General features: G+C 36.2%; 1 long non-coding RNA gene across 2 annotated transcripts in view; it reads right to left on the bottom strand.

Annotated features, from left to right (window-relative positions):
- LOC104007612 (uncharacterized) overlaps positions 1–11,607 on the bottom strand; it is a 33,114-nt gene extending 21,507 nt beyond the window's left edge. The window contains exon 1 of one of the 2 annotated variants that reach the window (XR_001720185.3): positions 9,627–11,607. This is a non-coding gene — a long non-coding RNA (uncharacterized LOC104007612). The remainder of the gene's footprint in view (positions 1–9,626) is intronic. The other variant, XR_001720184.3, reaches the window with a different exon arrangement.
- Between the last annotated feature and the right edge of the window lie 1,573 nt (positions 11,608–13,180).

Raw genomic sequence — 13,180 nt, 5'->3', positions numbered from 1 at the left:
CCAATTAAAGTTTCTTTTCCAGTTTTTAAATTGACTTGACATTTGGTTGTTGAATTGTAAGAATTCTTTATATGTTTTCGATATTAGGCCTTTATCAGATATATGATTTGCAAATATTTTCTCCCATTATGTAGATTGTATGTTCACTTTCTTGATAGTGTCCTTTGAAATACACAAGTCTTTAAAAATATTGATGAACACCAATTTATCTATTTTCTTTGATTGCTTGTGCTTTAAATATCACATCTAAGAAACCCTCATTTGACCTAAGATCACTAAGATTTACACCTATGTCTTCTAAGCGTTCATAGTGTTAGCTTCTTACAGTTAGGTCTTTGATCCATTTTGAGTTAACTTTGACTATGGTGTAAGGAAAGACCCCAGCTTCTTTTTGCATGCTTATATCCAGTTGCCCCCTCACCATTTGTTAAAGATTATTCTTTCACCAGTAAATTATCTTGGAACCTTTGTTGAAAATTAATTGCCCATAAATGTATAGGTCCATTTCTGGACTCTCAATTCCATTCCATTGATCTACGTATCTATCCTTATGCCAGTACTACAGTCATGATTACTGTCATTTTTATTGTTTTGAAATTAAGAAGTGAGTCTTCCAACTTTGTTGTTTTCAAGATTATTTGGGCCAATCTGGGTCCCTTGCATTTCCATATGAATTTTAAAGTCTGCCTGCCATCTTTATGCAAAAAAAAAATCCATCTGGGTTTCTGACAGAATTGCATTAAATATGTAGATCAGTTTGAAGAGTATTGCCATCTTAACAATATTACATCTCCCAATCCATGAAAATAGGTTGTGTTTTCATTTACATCTTCTTCAGTTTCTAGCAATGCTGTTTTGTAGTTTTCACTGTACAAGGCTTACACTTCTTTTCTTAAATTTATTCTCAAGTATTTTATTCCTTTTGATGCCATTATAAATAGAATTATTTTTTAATTTTATTTTTGGATTGCTTTTTGCTGGTATATAGAAATAAAGTTGATTTTTGTATTCTGAAAACCTTGTGTTCTGAAACCTTGCTGAACGTATTTATTAATTCTAACGATTTATGTGTATGTGTGTATTCCTTAGGATTTTCTATATAGATGATCAATATATCTGCAAATAAAAATAGTTTTATTTCTTTTTTTTCCAATCTGAGTATCTCATATTTCTTTTTCTTGCTTAATTGCCCTCCAGCTTTATTGAAGTGGGAGAAGTGGGAATCTTTGTCCTGTTTCTAATTTGGGGAGAAAGCTTTTAGTCTTTTTCCATTAAATACTATGTTAGCTGTGTGTAATATATTGTTTTGACTATAGACATTTTAATATTCATTAGGGCAAATCCCCACCAAGAATATTTTTAGATTTTTAAAACTTTCCAGCAACATTTATTTTTCCACATAAAGTTTAAAATGAGCATATCACTTGCAAAAATGTGGGGGATTCTGGTTGTATTAAGCAGATAGTCAATGTGGTAAGAATGTACATTTTTATAGCGTTAGGGCTGATCATGCAGGAACATGGTATGTATTCTGGCTTTCTTTCATGGTCTTAATTACCAGCTTTGTACTTATCATCATATAGGTCTTATATCACCGTTAAAATTTGTCATAGATGTATCTATATATTTTTTAATTGAGAATATAAGATTTTAAAAATGTACATCCAATGTATGGAGTTGCTCATTTCTTATCTTCTGCTTTGTCTTGACCAATCCTTGGTCGGGTTTCTTTCTTTCCTATAGGGCCCTGAACTCCTCTTGCTCCCCAAGCCTGAGAAAGCACAAAAAAAGTAGAAAGCATCCCCTTTCTGAGCTTCCCCTGGGAACCGGGAGGCCACACAGAGAGCCCTTTTCCTGTGAGACCCCACTGTTCTCTTCCCTTTGCTTGTCCAGCCTTGCCTCTAAACATTCTACTAATCTCTGCTTGCTCCTCCTTTACCCTAGAACAGAAAAATGTTTTTCTGCTTGATTCTGAAGTGCTTGTGAATTTCTGAGACTGGAGTATTCTTCCTATTGCAATACCTTCTTTCTAATTAGTTTCCCTAGTGCATATAAAACCTTGGACCCACCTATCATACTGAAACTTTTATTTAGGTCAATACATTGTTTTAATGGAATTTATTGTGTTATCTCAGTTTACAATCAAATTATCTTCAAATAATTAGAATTTGTCTCTTCTTTTTCAATATTTATACTGCTTATTTCTCCTTCTTATCTTGTGTTAGTGAAAACTGCCAAAAACATTGTTGATTAATAACACAATTAGCAGGTGTCATGTCTGTTTCTCAATATGATGGAAAAACCTATTATGTTGTTCAATTTAATATATTAGTTGAGGTCAGGTTTAAGTTGTGCTGAGTTTAAATGTGCTTAAGAAAATGATTTTTCTTTTCTATTTTACTTAGAGTTTTTTCATCTAAATCATGACTGAAATTTTATCAAAGGCTGTATTAATAAAATGTTTTAATAATTTCACATTTTCCAATAATGTGTTAATATAAGGATTTTTATTGATAGAGTCCTAATGATAAAGCCTTCTAGTATATCTGAAATAAAATGTATGTGTTTTTAAATATGCTGCTGAATTTTGTTTGGAAATATTTTATCTAGATTTTTTCCATATTTACAAGTAAAATTGACCTATAATTTTTATTTTTGATATTGTATCTTTATCAGATTTGTGTGTGGGATATAGCTCTACCTTGAGAAGTAGATAAAATGTACTGTAAAATCATGCTTTAAAATCTTTTCAAATCCTGTTGTGTGTATTGATATTGCTCCAAGAAAAAGATCTTAATAAACCATGATAGCAGTGTCCAAATTGTTTAATGTCTAGGATCAGGAGAGGCATTAGATCCTTAGGGTCCATTTTCTTCACCTCCTTTAAATAGCATCCTTCCTAAATCCAGAGCCTGGTTTTCCTACTAGTTCCTGAGTATACCACCCATACTTATTATTCTTCTACTTGAACTCTTTTTTATTTCAGCATTATGTTAGTAAATTGTACTACATTGTTCATCACATATGTATATCATCTCCCAGAAGATATTACTGTCATTGTAATTGTATTTGCAAGGCCCCATTTCCTCCAAAGGGCTGTCACCATATGTCCTCTAAATGCTTTGCTGAATTGAAAAAAAAAAGTAATTATACAAAAATAATTTATGTTTCATATTCTGTTAATATTAGACCACCTTTCCAGGATGCATTTTATTACCATCTTAATTCTTCCAATATCATTTTTCAAATGTATCTAATGGCATTTATTACACTGTTTTGTAATTCAAGGTTTGTATATCTGTCTCCCAAATTCAAGGGTGAAGGCCAAAGCTTGTTCATGGTTGTATATTCCATATGCAGTGCAGTGCCTGATTCACAATAGGGGCACATTAAATGTGGTTGTGCAAATTAATAAATTGTGTCTATAAGCCTCTGTCATCAGTTAACTCATCAACATTCATTAATAAATTCAAAAAAGCTGGTGGGTTTGAATACAATGGAAATCATTTACTTCAAATAATCACTCAGCAACTGGCATCATGAGTCCTACATTAGAGATTCCTCAAAAGCATTGTTCAACATCAGCATTAAACCTTCTCCCCTTAATAAAACAAACATTAGTGAACTCAAAATAGCATTCATGTAAGCATTCTAGAAAGATTAGGCTTGTTGACTTCTCATTAAATATGTTTGATTACAAAGAAATTAAGAATATGTTTCATTTTGTTTTAGAATCTCCATGAATGACATATTTTTCTACGTTTACAAACAGGCCTGCCAGCTAACACTTGAAATTTGCCTCATTGGCTACATAAAACAAGTTTGAAAGACATGTAGTAATGTAGACACACTAGCTTTTTCCAACTTGGAAATTTTATTCTATTATTTTATCATCTAATCTTCAAATGCTAAGTGACAATCACAGTCCACATTGCTTTGTCATAATAAATGCTAATTCCAGTGACAATTCCGAGGCCTCTGTTCTTTAAAAAGGGACAAAATTCTTAAAAATAAAATTGTAATTCATTTTAAGGAGCAGTTAAACTTGTCATTCTCTGTATAATCCCTTACAAGGTGTGAATAAAGCATTATTCATGGTTAAAGAAAAAAAATTAAAAGCCAAAAGGGGGAAAAAAGATTCTTGTTTAAGCAAGAGGTAGCAGAAGTTGTATGAATAGAAAGAGATAACTCTGTTTCCCTGCATAGAATGAATCACCTACAATAAGAGGCCATGAGGTCTCCTGCCCTTGAACTAACCTCACATAGGACAGATTCCTATGTTTCTCTGATGTCTTAGCAGCCATCATGTCCAGCCTTGTGGGGAAGGCCTGAGGAAATCTGAGGACCCTATCAACTATTTGTCCTGTGAAACACACATGAAAGGCAAACAGCTCTGAGTATTTTATAACTGATGAGATCCTGGAAGTGCACAGAAGACACAAGATTCCAAAATCGGAAAGTGTAAAGTCGAGTCCGTATTTCCCTCCTTACCTACCTTAAATTCCATCCACTATCAAGCAATGAAATCACTTCCTAGCACACACTCAACCCCCATGCCTCTCCCCAAGTCACATTCCGTGAGCTAAGCCACCATCCACCTCCTCTATGCTCCCACCCTGCCACTGGATGTGGCTGGAGAAAAAAAACACAACCTTGCACCAGATCACTTTCAACTCACGACCACTCACCACTGTGGCTGCCTCATGGCTGCCTGACTCTTTTTGCATCCATTCTTTTCACTCTTTTCCTCTTGCAAGACGAGTGTCACTCTCTGCTAATGACTTCTGCTCCTTGCCCCACTGAGAAAGAGTCTTCCCAAGCATCCCAACCTCCTGCTTTTGTGCTCACAGGCCGGAATTCTCTCCTGCTGCACAGTGCCCCTGCCCCTGCTCACTGACATGACTCTGGTAATTCTCCTTCTTTCTGCTGCATCAGCAGTTCTCCTCTCCAGTCCTTTTTTTTTTAAATCACACTATAAATATGCTATTATTTATCCCAAGTTCAAAAGAGAATCCTTTTGGTCCTGTTTCACTCCCCTGCTGATATTCCATTTCTCTCCTTCCTTAAACAGCAAAAGTCTTCAAAAGAGTGACCTATATTTGCTGTCTCTCATTTATGGCCTCCTGTATTCTTTTGACCTCACTCCCACCAGGCTGTCACCCCCACCACTTTAAGCTGACAACTCTGGTTGAGATGACTAATGGTGAATTCTCAGCACTCCCCTTATCTGACCTAAGACCATTTGAGACTACGTTTGACTGCTACAGCACTGACCGCCACTTCTTAGTGTTTTCTTGGCCTCACGTTATCTCTCTGACCCCTCAACACTGAGTGTCCTAGGGCTTGCTCCTTGAACCTCTTCTGTTTTCTTTCTGTGGTCATGCAACCTCATTCTAATCCCATATTTTAAATATCATTATATGCCGAGGCTCTATAATTTATATGGCTATCCAGAAGCTCTACCTTGAATTCCTGACCCCCTTAACCAACTGTTTACACAGCTCCACTTAGCCACATTTTGAGCAGCTCAAACTTAATATGTCCAATATTAACCTCTTAATTCCTTTATCCCAGATATGCCCTCCTATTGTTTCCTCCATGTGTGATAATAAGTAAATTATTCTTAGTGCCCAGGCCAAGCACCTTGGAATCACCCTTGCTTATTTACCTTCTGTTATATTCCTCATTCAATTCCTAATGAAATTCCGTTAGTTCTACCTTTGACTAGATCCAAAATCCTACCACTTTTCACCATCTTTTCTGCCACTACCCTGGTTCAAGCGACCATCATCTCTCACCTGGATTATTGCTTAAGTAACACCAAGGACTGGTTTATCAAATCAGGCCACCAAATCAAAGGTGTTATTCAGTATCAAGCTACACTAATAATAATAATATAAAGATTACAAGTACTCATGAGATGAAACAGAGAGAGAGATTCAGTATCAGTGTCTCTCTCTCTCTCTGTTTCATCTCATGATTACTTGGGATTGCCTGATCCTTCCTTCTCTCCTCAGAAGCACTCTAGCCCAGTGTAGCAGATGAGGTTTTAAGTGAGGTCTGCAGTAACCGGATTTTCACAGATGGGAGGATCTTGATCATGAAAAGTAGCATGCATAACATATTCCAGGGAGGCTATGCCTCGTAAATCTACAAATGCAGGTTTGTTTACCACAAGCAATGCTAGAAACCAGATATATCCTGGTGAAAGCACTCCAGAGATGACGACAGTTCTGCTAGCACAAACTACTTTGCTTTGTGGCCAGGAGGTCTGCCATTACTCTGTTTGCAAGGAGAACTGATTGAGTCAATGCCTTCTTTCTTTTCCAGGAGTGTGATCCCTAATTCCTACCTCACATAAAGGAAGTGAGTGAATTATAGATTTCTTGTTTTATATAAATAAGATCTATTTATTTCCAAGTAGTAATAATCTTTCTCAATAAATTGATTTTCCTGTTCTTTTCTTGGCCCCCTACTCAGTCTATTCTGAAGCAGCAGCCAAATTGATCTCCATAAAAGGTCAGTCAGATCATGTCGCTTCTTTGCAAAAGCCTTCAAATGGCCAGACCCGCTTCTGCCACAGGACCTGAGGCTTGCTTTTCCTTCTGGGTTGCATCACCTCCTCCAGATGCACACTGAACCTACTCCTTACCAACCTTAGGTCACTCCTCAAATATCACTTCCTTGGCCACCCTATGGAAAATTACAATTCTCCCAAAAACAATCACACAGCATATCTTCTTACTTCCCTGTGTAGTTTTGTTATTAGAACTTACCATCCTTGTGGGAATGCAGGCTTCATGAGGTATTTTTTTTTCTCTGTCTTATTCTCCATTATATACTCAGATCCTACCTGGAAATACGCCTGGCACACTGGCATGTAACAAGAACTCAATAAACATTTGCTGAATAAATGAAAACATTTTCCCACTCTCATTTTTAATTTCCTTTAAATGTGTGAGTTTTTAACAATTTTTAATAAGGTGAGTGATATAGTTTGGATGTGTGTCCCGACCCAAATCTCACGTTGAAATGTAATCTCCAGTGTTGGAGGTGGGGCCTGTTGGGAGGTGATTACATCAAGGGGGTGGATTTCTCCTAAATGGTTTAGCACCATCCCCTTATTGCTGTCCTCATGATAGTGAGCAAGTTCTTGCGAGATCTGGTCATATAAAAGCGTGTGTCACCTCCCCCCTTCTGTCTTGCTCCTGCTTTGCTACGTGCCTACCATGAAAGCTCCTACCTCAACTTCTGCTATAGTTGGAAGCTTCCAGAGGCATCCCCAGAAGCAGATGCCAGTGTTATGCCTCCTGTACAGCCTGCATCGCTATAAGCCAATTAAACCTCTTTTCTGATGAATTATCCAGTCTCAAGTATTTCTTTATAGCAATGGGAGAATGGCCTAACACAGTTAGCTACTAATTTAATAGTGTGATTCCTTATTTTCTCAGAGAAACAGCTCTTGGTTTATTCAAAATTTTTTGTTTGTTTTCTAGTGCATTACATTCCATTTTTAATTTTATTCTTTTTTTCAGATCTGTTTCTTAATTCTTAAGATAACAAAATATAAATATATTGCCATCCCTTTTTTCAGGTTATATAAGTATTTTGTAATATACATATTATACATATACAATATAATATGCCCATTTCTCTGAGCTTAGCTTTAGACTGTAGACTCTTCTTAATTCTTAAGATAAAAAAATAAATATATTGCCATCCATTTTTTTTAGGTTATATAAGTATTTTGTAATATACATATTATACATATACAATATAATATACCCATTTCTCTGAGCTTAGCTTTAGCTGTAGACTCTTAGGTTTATATATATATATATTACTTATATGTATATAATATATGTATATGTATTTATATACACAGTGTTTAACTACCTATTTTTCTCCAACATTAGTTTTCATTTTCCTTTTAACCAAGAGTTAAGAGAGCATGATAAAAATTTCTAGCTTATAAAAAATTTCATTTTTTCTGTCATTAATATCATGCAATCAAGGTCAAATGACCAGAGAACGTATATACCACCCAGTAGAGGGAATATCCACTGAGGAAATCTCATGGAGACAGCAGCAGAAACGGGTGCAGAGGTCCTCTTGCCACTGCATTCTAGGACATAGCATATGGATTTAGAAGGTTTGGATGTTGACTCTGGGCAAGTGACCCCAACCTTTAGATCTGGAGCTTTTCAGCTTCCTGATTAGGGAAGTACCAGCCCCTCCCCTACTGGGGCCAAGAACAAGGACACAATAGTAATACAAAGTAGCAGAGCTTTGGCTTCAGTTTGGGAGACTCACCAGCCTGTACCTAGCATGGCTGGAGGCTGGAGTCCAAGCCTTTGGGTTGCAGCTGTATGATGTGAAAGAATCAGTGCATCAGCATTCATGGTTAGGAAAACATCAGCCTCTTTCCTGGCATGATTGAGGACAAGGTTTCAAATGTGAGAATGTCCAGGATTGCTTGCCTGGGTACTGGGCTAAAGCTGGATTCCATGGATCTTTTCAGAAGGCCAATCCTTTTTCTGGAATGTTAGGCTGTAAGAAGTTAATCTCAGCCAAGTTAACCCTTACATTTCAATTTTTAATTCAATATTAGTGATTTAAATGTTTGCCTGAATTTTTCCTGTCTTTGTAATTTACTTAAATTCCTTTGGGGGCTATATATGTTTGGTTAAAATTTAATGGCATTTAAAACCGAATTTAATTCACTAATTTCAGTGTGTAAAGCTGGATAAGTGTATGTGTGTGGTCAACCCTAATAATAACGTTGCTTAGATTAAGAGCCTTATTAATTTTTTGACTACATGATCTTTTATGGAATAAAAGAATTGAGTTAAACATTCTAACTACTATTTTTTCCATGCCAGATCTTTGTATATTTTCCACAGTTTTGCACTTTCAAATATTTTGCTATTTAGTAGGAAGAAAATAAATGAACATTAGGTCTTCATTTGGGTTTGTATACATTACTTTAACCATTCTTGTTAGGAATTAGTTAATTTTTTATTCCAACTTATCTAAACATCATGACCCCTACTTTATTTTGTTTGCCTTTGTCTAACATATTTTTGCCTCGCCATTTTGTTCCAGGAGTATCTCTTGTAAATAGCCTGTAGTTCACAACTTTTAAAGTCATTCTGAGACTATATTGTTATTGGTGTTTTATTTATATTTATAGTATAATAGTTTAGCCTTAATGCTATAAATTTATTTTATAATATAAAGTCTTGATTTTATTACTTCCTTTTCCCAACTATAGTTGCAATGTGTGCTGTGTGTTCTTTTTTCTTTTGTTTGGTGTATTTCTGGGTTTTTTCATTATGCTAATAGGGAAGATTTATAATTACTTTTGGTCCCATTGGCAAGTTTTTTTCTTTCTTTTTTAATAGTGACACTTTATGAATTTTTTCTCTTTTTAGAAATTAAAAAATAACACTAGGTACATTATTTAAATGTCTCTGTGATGATTCATTAAACTTTTAGACAGCATTTATTTACTCCCAACTATAAAAAGGAGAGTGTGAAGACACTTATAGTTCCTACTATAACCAAAAAATACACTTAATCATCCTAATAATTATTTTTCTTATAACACAGGCCTGTACTATTACCTCATATTATGTGATGATAAGCTCCACAGTTGTTTGGCCCTGTTTCTATTTCTCAGTGGTCTCAGGGTTCATTGCCATTCCCCAACTCCTTTTCAGCTTTCAGCGATTTAGTTCCATTTTTTGTTTGGCTGTATTTTATCTTATCTTCAAGGATTTTCTTTTCAAGAGAGTCCATGGTCATTATATTCTTCAAGTCTTTACAAGTGGAATAGATCTGTTGCGGTCAACTATCAACAACAAAGTAACAACTCGGCCATGTAATCCCTGGGTCACACTACCTTTTCCCCTTCTGGGCCCATAGGTACTGCTCTACTGTCTTCTGGCAGTGATTGCTGCCCTGGAAAACTCAGTGGTCTGTGAGGTTGCGCCCCTCAGAGGTGACTTCCTCCTACCATTGTGTCCACAGAAACCTTTGTTTAGTCATTGTTGACATTCACTAACTTTACAAAGATATATTTCATTCTCTATAGTTTTTCTTGGAATAGATTTCCATGTGCAGATTTAGTTCTTTATTTTAGAAATCTTTTCCTCCTTCATATCACTGAACATTTGGGAGTTTCATTATCTCTTCCCATTTTCAGGAATGCAATTCTGTTTTTGAGGATTTGTTTCTCTCTGTTTCATCTTTTCTTGAAACACTTTTATCTTATTCTTTTCCGTTGTATTTTATATAATATTTTCATGTTTATTCTCTGTATCGCTGATTTTGTTTTCAGTTACTCACTGTTTTTTTCTTTCCCTCTTTAATTGTAGATTTATTGCTAAATTCTGTGGTAGTTTTTTTGCTAAATTTTAGTTTATTGCTAAGGTCTGCCAGCTTGCTTTTCAACTCTTTACGTGGGGTTTTCTAATTTTATTTAATCAATATTTTCTCTTTGAAACTCTTTTAACAGTTATCATTTCTTTAAAATATTTTGCAAGTATAGAAATAGTCTTTCTCCTAAATTTTATTTTTCTGTTTCCTGGAATAATTCTTCTAATGTGCATTTTTCTTCTGCTCTCTGCTTGTTATGCCTATCCCTAAGTATTGTTTTCAAATAATATCCATGAAGAGCATTCATGTGGATTCTTTCTACTTGCTTCTCATTTTTAAAGTAAGACCATTCCTTCTAGGGCTGCTGTTCACTCAAGCCCGGTTTGGGGGACTTGGTTGAAAAAGAGATGTCAGTGAGCAGAGAATGTGAAATTTTCTTCTTCTTTTTTCCTTCCTTCCTTCTTTCCTTCTTTTCTTTCTTTCTTTCTTTCATTTGTGGCCTGATGCACCATGTCTGCTACTTCCTGTGACTGGGTATGTCTCTCTGCAAGCATGGTATGCTGCCCACTTTGGGGTGAGCATTTCACTCAGAGACATCTATGCGGTTCCTGGTGTTGCAGTATGTACATATAGATCTATGTATGTTAAGCACTTGAGTGTTGTTTTCTCCTGTTTCCATTCCCTATCTCCAGACTATTTCTCATTGTAAAGAGGATGGTTTGCAGGACATTAGGAAAATATGGGATTCCTCTTCAGAACCTTCCCTTCTGCTTTTCTGCAGTAGGAAACTTTACTCATCTCCTCCCCGCCTCACCCACCAAGGATGTGCCCAGTTTTCCCCTGGACTGTCCACCTTCTCCAAATGGTAGTTGCTGCAGTCTACTTAAAATCTGGAACTGTATGCCCTGGCTCTCAATGTTTTTCCTCCATTGGGTCAAGGTTCACCATATTTGGATGTATTGTTCAAATGCTGTACTTTGGAGGTTTAGCCAGTTCCTTATTTCTTGAAGATGTGGGTTTGTAGTTCTTGTTCTCTTTGTTGATAACTGTGGGTTTCAGAGAAGGGAACAGAAGAAAGAGCATGCTATTTCTTACCAGAAGCATTCCAGTTGTTTTTTTTTAAGCTAATAAATCATTGTCATTACGCTTGACTACACTCTTAGTCTCTGGTCACATGTCACGTGGGATGGCATCTGCGAACTCTGAGGTGTTCATGAGTTGCTTAGCAACCAGTTCTTTTATTCTTCCCAACAGCCTGCCCCAACCCTATCCCTACATGGCCCAGCCCACCCTGCCTTAAAATAGAACGTGTGGTACCATGAGTCACTTGAAAAATGGTTCTCTCACTAAGAGAAAGCCCTCGGCTTCCAAAGGGTAGCGCTAATCAAGAGGAGATTGAGAGGGGGATGTGTTGAATAGGAGGAGGAAAAGACACCAATATTGACAGTAGATATAAAATGAACTATTAATAAATTAAGGAAATTTATATAGGTCAGCAAGAACTTGGAAGAAAGGCAAGACAAGAAGGTGGAAACAGAATATATGTATTCTTTTGTGTCACAAAAGTGAGATGATCATAGCACATATTTGGAGTTTCTGCACTCAAAGCAGATTCCAGATGAGAGGAAGCTGCATATGCCCAGACACTCTTGGTTGCCTTAATCACACAATTTTCCATACATTAAAAATACTAAAAAGAGAAAAAGTACATGTAAATGAGGTAAATAGTAAATGGGAGGTGGAGAATCACACGGTCTAGCCAGCTCACTTTGGGGTAAGGACTGGAGGGGGTTTGTGCCCAGAGATGATGCCACGAGGGCCAACTTTGACCTGCGTTTACATGGATCAGGTGGGGTCTGTGCACACAGGGGCTTCTAGGACCATGCAGATGGTGCAGGAAGCCTGGGGCAAAGCAGTGGCATGAGTTTGTGGTCCTGGCGCCCTCTCCGTGCTTTCTGAATATATCAGTCTGCTCTGTAGGCACAGTGGGAGTAGGACAGGGACTCACTAGAAATGTTTATGCCCCAGAAGTGGCTATTAATAGAAAGGAATGGAAATAAGAGCACTTGGGTGAGAACATTGTATTTTTAAAATGTATAATCATTTTATATGCTATTTTATACACAATAAGCAACACGTTTTCCAGATATAAAAGTAGCTTGATTCTCAGGCATCAGATAACTTCTACATGGGATATGCCAAGGTTAAGAGATAAATCTTTTTTGTTTCCAAATTAATAAACATTTTTGTGAGACTTATATAAAACCCGCAAAATAAAAACCAACTACAATGCACATGGGAGGTAGAAAAATTTTAATAACTAGTGCTATTCAAAGGGAAATAGTATCTATATATAATTAACAAAAATATATTTAATAGTTACATTAAAAGTACTCTTATGTGTGAGACTTTAATATTAGCAATTTTCTAAATAGCAATAATCAGATGATTTATCAAGTGTGAATTGTAGCTGAAATTATCAACATCTCTCAAATCAGGCAGGATAAATCAAATTTTAATTAAGCTCATTGTTTCATTCTATAAATTTCTTGTTAAATTATTTTTTAGAGACGGATGTCTCACTACATTGTCTATACTGGTCTCAAACTCCTGGCCTCAAGTGATCCTCCTATCCTAGCTGTTCCTGTAGCTGGGACTACAGGCGCGTGCCATCTCTCCCAAATTTCACACACATTTTTAAGACTGCAACATACTTCTTGGTGATAAACCTAAACTAAAACAGAAATCTTGCCCATTCTGTTCGCAAACATCCATCTCCAAAGTGAGTGAAATTTCTGTA

Source organism: Pan troglodytes, chromosome 7, assembly GCF_028858775.2.
Source record: "Pan troglodytes isolate AG18354 chromosome 7, NHGRI_mPanTro3-v2.0_pri, whole genome shotgun sequence".
Lineage (NCBI taxonomy): Eukaryota > Metazoa > Chordata > Mammalia > Primates > Hominidae > Pan > Pan troglodytes.
Note: the sequence above shows the minus strand (reverse complement) of the source record. Positions and strands in the feature narration are given on the sequence as shown.